The sequence below is a fragment of the Oryzias melastigma genome, linkage group LG5, assembly GCF_002922805.2.
Source record: "Oryzias melastigma strain HK-1 linkage group LG5, ASM292280v2, whole genome shotgun sequence".
Taxonomy (NCBI): Eukaryota; Metazoa; Chordata; class Actinopteri; order Beloniformes; family Adrianichthyidae; genus Oryzias; species Oryzias melastigma.
Window position 1 is genome coordinate 10335024 of NC_050516.1, and position 6654 is coordinate 10341677.

General features: G+C 36.7%; 1 protein-coding gene across 1 annotated transcript in view; it reads left to right on the forward strand.

Moving 5' to 3' along the window:
• The window catches only part of LOC112144738 (histone deacetylase 7), a 57846-nt gene that overhangs the window by 3906 nt on the left and 47286 nt on the right, over positions 1-6654 (forward strand). The window lies entirely within an intron of this gene.

Here is a 6654-nt window from a genome sequence, read left to right on the forward strand (position 1 = left end):
TAATCAATATTTTTTAAACCTTGTTTTTATTAATTGTTTTTAGCTTTTTAGGTTGACAATATTGACATCTGTCCAGGAACAACAGATGAAAAATAGCTAATTCTGGCTAATTTCATGCCATGCTTTTAATCTGCACTGTCCCTGAGAAATAAATTAAATCAAAAACAATAAAGTCTGCTGAGTCATCTAATTCTGAAAGCTTTAAAGAAATAGATAATGGGTTGTTGGATCCTCCTACTATCTATTATTATTATTATGATTATTCTCAGAGCACCTTTAGATTTTGAGTGTACATGCTGACCCCAAGACGTCAAATAATGAACAATCCTGGTACTGACTACTGAGTGAGTATCGAAACATTTATGTAAAGTACTGTTTCATTTACCGAATACAGTCATGGTTTTATTTTGCCTTTAGTCTCATCAGAATATTTAAAATGACACCTTTGAAAGTGAAAGAGACAAAAAATAAACAGTGAAAGAGAGGAAAGAAAATCCAGATTTCCCCATGAGAGTCAGCTTTTAGCCTTGCTGTGCATTTTCCACATTTATTTTTGGATGTGTAAACAGTTGAATCAACCCTCTGGACAAAAAAAGGAAGAAGCTAAATTCTCGTTTGCGGGTTTGAAGTGACTGATTAATCCTCTTTAACATCATATAAGGAATTATGTAGCTGCACTAACATCCCATTCACAAACAAAACCCACTATAATTATTTTCGTAGATAGGAATTCTCCAGCATTTTTGTCTTGTGCACCCCAACTCTCCCCAATGTTTTCTTGAAATGTTCCTATCTTTCCCCTTTTACTTTTTCCTTTTCTCTGGCAATCTGCCCTGCAACTGCTGCTCCCTCTATCAGCATATTGCCTGACTGCATTCTTCTCATTCCTACCGGCTTCCTGTGACTGGAAGAAGAGCGAGTCCCACTGGCCACAAACCTCCACCTCCAAGTCCTACCCACACATGCTCCGTGGGTCAATTCTCCTTCTGCTTCTGAATTTCACATAAAAAATCTTCTTTTTGTAGCTCCTATCAGCAACCTGTGCAGGACATTTCTGAATGACTGTTTGACAACCTTAACTGACATGTATTTATTTGCACGCACACTTAAAAAGGCTAAAATATTTCTGCCAAATCTCCAACAAAATTCATGTTTTGGTTTGACAGGCCCACACACTGAGCTGGAGCCCTCCTGAACGACAGTTCTGCTCATTTACAGTCCCAGCAATGTGGTAACTGTGGTAGGGATTAAAGAGAAAAAAACAGACATCTAAAAAGGATTTGATGAAAGACATTATTGCTACTTATGTGAGTTTTTTACTTCCAAAAAAGACCACACAGTACACTGAAAAAAGCAAACAAAAGCATCGGAATTGTAAGAATTACACGCTTGAAAAAGCTTAAAAAGAAATGTAAGCATAATGTAATTAAAAAGTCGTTCTTTAAAGGTGTTACCTGAAAAAAATGCTTTTAAATTGAAAGTTTTAATAATAATGTTTAGATTTGAGATCATATTTGTAAAGTCACAGGGTCCCAGTTAAGCAGAATTCACTTCTAGGGCTGGGTACCGATTATAATTTCCTGAATTTGCCTGAATCAATTTGATTCTGATTTTTTTTTTTTTTCCGATTCCTTTTGATTCTTCAATTCAGTTCAATTTTGAGTTTACTCATATAGACACATTTGTTCTAAATTACATCAATAATCTACTGTATGTTTTGAATATATTTATATTAATCTGATCCAGTTCACATACTGTAAATGTATCAGTGAAATAATGAGATTGTTAATATCATCCAGTGTTACATGGATTCTCTAAAGGAGAAGTTCTAACTAAAATGTTCAGATCATTAACATTGTAAACATTGTTCTGCTTCTCCTGGAGGACGTTTCAGTTTGGACACTAGGTGGTGATCGCTCTATAGCATTACTCCTTATTCCAGAAGAAGAAGAAAGTATGAGCAAAACAACTGTGATTTAGAGTTAAACCACAAATTGTTACTTTAAAAATTATTTCCTTAAAAGAGTTTGGAAAGTTCATTGAGTCAGCAATGTATATTTAGGTCGACCAAGAGTTAGCATTAGCCATCCTATAGGAAATTCCATTATACGTTAGCATCAAGCTTAAGGACTTTAGCTTCATGTGCTCAATCGATTTATATTTTTATGAATTGATTATTGATCTTTTACGCTTAAATCAATTCAAATCAATTTTATAAACCCAGCCCTCTTTACTACTGTGGTAATAAAACCCAAAATGTGCTGTCCACACATGTGGACGCCAGGTCTTAGGAAGTTAAACTATGTTCAGTTAATAACTCTGTGTATTTTTCTTTCTTTCTTAAAACAAATTACCCCTTCAGTCCAACATGTCCAGCATGAGAAACGCAGTCTGGGTCACATGAGAACAAAAACAGATGCACTTCATTGTTTGACCTGTCCACTGAGACCGGGTTGTCCTCACAGATCTGCTGATACCGACTTCATTTGGCGCCACAAGCAGAGCAGTGACTGAGAGATCCAATAATATGTCAATTAAGAAGAAGACGGCCTGAGAAAAGGAAAAACACTGTTGAGATGCTCGTCCAAATATGTGAAAATGTGGTCAAGTTGAAACAGAACTTTAGGTTACAACGACACAATAATAATTTTAGATAAAAATGAAAACGTGAATCATGTTTTTGTTGCATTTTTCTGATGATGGATGACATATAACAAGAAAATTAAGCTTAAAACTGCATTTCTGAGTTGTTCTTTATTCAAAATGTTGTGAATCAGGAGTAAATTTTAAAAAAGCGTTTCTAAAAGAGGTTGTGACGTAGAAAATAAGCTGGGCGGCTATCCCGCCTCATTCCGATGCATCCACTGTCAGACAAATAGATCCATGAACGTCTTTGTTTTCCTGGTCTGAGCTGGAATCTGGATCTAAACTGTACGGCTGGTTAGCTCAGATATTGCTCCCTATTTTTGTTGCTCCAGTAATGTTAGTTTGGAGGTGTGAGGAGCTGTCAGCTAGCAGAAGAGTGTGTAAACAGAGAGCTCTCAGCAGGGGGGAGAGGAAGGAGGTATGGAGTTCCTCCACGCCAATGTTCGCCCAAAATTCAGAGGTGAATATCTTTTATGATCTCCTGCCACTCTGCAGAAGCTATGTCCTAGAAGATTTTTTTTATTTTCCCTAATTGTTATCATCCCGCCATCAGTAGCCGGGTTAGGCCCCGGCACCCCCGTGACCCCGAAAGGGACAAAGCGGTCAAGAAAATGAATGAATGAATGAATTAATTAATTAATGTTATAATTAAAAGACCACTGGGAAGACTTTGAAAACAGATCAAAAGATGATCAAATTTGATCTTTTGAGTTGCAGAAGTTAGCCTCATCTAATTTCCCATCAGCCCTTTGTTTACATTCTTTCCCACCAGCTCATAGCACCTCACAAGCCCAAGTTAATATTAGAGTAGCAAAAAAAAACCCAAAAAAACAGCAAGCAATACTGGAGCTAACCAGCCGTACAGTTTTGAGTCAGAGATGGAGCACTTGGTCCTCGTGGAGCAAACCTGAGCTTTTTCAAACCACTGCTTTTCATCTGCTACTGATCCAACATGATTTGAATAAAGAAATACCATCACATGCAATTTAATCTTAAATTATTTTATATAAATCCTTTATCATGAAAAAATGTCACCAAAAACGTGATTTTCATTGGTGTAGATCTTTAAAAAATCTGGTTAATGAAATAAAGAAGAAAGGAAACACTGCTTTCTGTTGTCCTGAAGTAAAAGAGAATATCACACAATTTGCAAAAAAAACAAAACAAAAAAAAAAATCTAATTATTTGTCTCTCCAAAATAAAATGTAAGGCGCTTCTGTAAAAATGGAGATTATTTACAGTCAAGATCAAACATCCTTTATAATCTTTTATCTCCATTATTAACTTTTAATTTATGTTTATTTGTGAAGAGCTTTTCCTGTTCCAGAAATTATGTTTAAAGAAGAAAAAGAAAGAAAGAAAAGATTCTAGACAGACACAAAGACACAGACATGTTTTTTCTCTTCTTATTGGGTTAAGGTTTGGAAACTTTCTCCCTCAAAAAACAGATGAAAAACAAAACTATTGTTGTTAATAATATTTACTGGGGGTGTAACGCTTCATTTTATTCATTTGTCTTATTTTGAAAAGGTTTTTTTGGTTGATTTGAATTGATCTGCCTCCCAGACAGATCGATCTGCTTAGATTGGAGGAACAGAAATTAATGTATCGTTACACCCCTAATAATGACTAAATAAACACCAACAGATTGTCCTTACATTTGAGTTATTCATGAGTCTTTCAGATTCCAGTTGTTTTGTTTGGATTTGATATTATATTTTTTTCTTCAATTTTGTGGCCTCTTGATAAACTGTGAACTTTTGGCTTTTCCTCCATCAGTGGAGCAGAGAACCTGATTCTAATACTCAGCGTTTGCTTGAGTCACTTCTCTCATGAGAACAACAGGAAGTTCTGAGCAGCATAAACAGGTGACCCGCTGGATTTCATTCAGAACATTTTGTCTCATAGAACCCGTCTGTCTGCATTACTATGAAATGTGATAGTGTATTGACACACTTCTCTTCCACTTTATCCTCACGTCTGCAGCTGTAAATCATTCAAAGTGTTGTCAACTTGAAATGCAATCCTAAGAAGAAAACATTTGAAACAATTAGACGTTAATTTGCTCTTGGTCCAGCTTTATTAGATACCTTATTGTGTGACATTGGCCCAGTTTTCAGAGAAAAATTCATGTTAAAAAAGTCAAATTGGTGTCTGTCTTTACAAAACAAAACTGAAGAGAAATAAAGGAAAATAAAATATGAACCTTTTACCACGGTGAGGTGACATTTTAACAGCTTTCTTAATAAGATATATATATAAAATATTAGATAAAATTAAATTATGCTACAGTATATGTATAAGCATTATGCTTGCTTTGATTGCTTGAAATAAACAATTTCTAATCTAATCTAATCTGCATGCAAGCAGTATAAATTAGATTTTGATATATAGAATAATCTCATAAAAATGTAAGGTTTTTAATTTGTCTCACTTAATCTGACAAATCTTGAGGTTTTCTAAAGTATTATCTGTTTTTTAGTGTTTTCGTGATACTGTGGGATCACATCAGTTCAACAACCACTTTGATGAGACGTAATTGCACCACAGTCATTGATTCTCTTTGATTCTTGTGCTATAAGTTTTATGTTGAAAGTTTAAATGCATATGTTTAAATGAAAGAATAATTAATTGTTCGCTTGGATCCATAAACAAATGGTTTAATGGACAAGGGCAAGACATAATCGTGGTCAGAGTCCAGGCGTGGGTTGAGGGAGGAGGCAGGCAGAGATCACAACCAGGAGACAAAGTAACTAGAAACGCTCAGCGATGTATGCAGGGCAGTACAAGACTTCGCACTGAGGTGGTGACTGTAGGCAGACTATAGTGTATAGGTAGTGATGAGGTGGATTGAAAACAGCTGAGGAGATCTGGCTGAGTGTAGAGAGGGAGTGCAGGGTCAGGCTCCCTCTGGTGGTCGTATGTGGAGCCAGAAGGGGAAATGCTGACATTAAAGTTTCAGAAAACATTCCATTTTGAAAGGTTGTGTTTCCTCCTCAGTGGCAGAATCAGCAGTTACATGAGGCCCATTACAGCAGTTGTTAATTAACTTTTTTTTTAATCCTTAACTAAGATTAAACGTCAGTTGATAGACTTCTTCACTCGGATGCTTTCATTCACACTGGACACGATTCAAATTTGCTGCTTGACGCCTTGACACCCCAACTTCCAAAGTTTTTCTGAACTTCATTTGTTGTCATGGAAAACATGGATGATATAAAGCATATAAATTGGGTTTATAGGTTTTGAAGAGCTCTACTGACGCACCAGCAAACACATTGTGTCTGGGTTCACCAGATCATTCAGTCTCTCCTGCTGTGGTGTGTTTCACTCCTGACGGCTGTTTTAATGCTACTTCCATCTGTCTGTGGCCCAGTTTGAGCATTAACCTGAGAGGGGAAAAATAAAACTGGAGGATTTTTTAAAATTTTCTGTCTTGATGAAAATATGAAAAACTTCACAAACCCATAAAGATAGAGCGATTTCGCCCGCCACAACAGCACTTGTGGCAGCTCTCCATCTCCTGGGCAGCCAATCACTGACGGATTAGCAGCCAGGGTGGTGAGCCACAATGGGCTCTGTGACAGGCTGGTGACCAGTCCAGGGTGTATCCCGCCTTCGCCATACATTAACTGGGACAATCTCTGACAACCCTGTGGTCCCAGCGGGTTAAGAAAATGGATGGAAGTTCAGGACCAGTTCAGTGACTGGCTGTATTGAATTATTTTTTCTACCCTTTGATCCAGTCACTGAAAACATCACGTACCGAAAGACCTGAGATCTCGACTGTACATTAATTTAACATTAAAACTCGATGCTCCTGCGGCGCGAATCGCGTCCGGTGTGAATGCCGCAGTAGACGGTATCAATGTAAAGAATACAAATGTTTTGATGAGCATCAAAAATGAGAAATCACGCTTCTTTGTGAACTATACATTATTCATTTCCTGGAAAAATACATTAAATTAATTGAACGCACTGATTTGTTACCAAATCACTTTCTAGTAG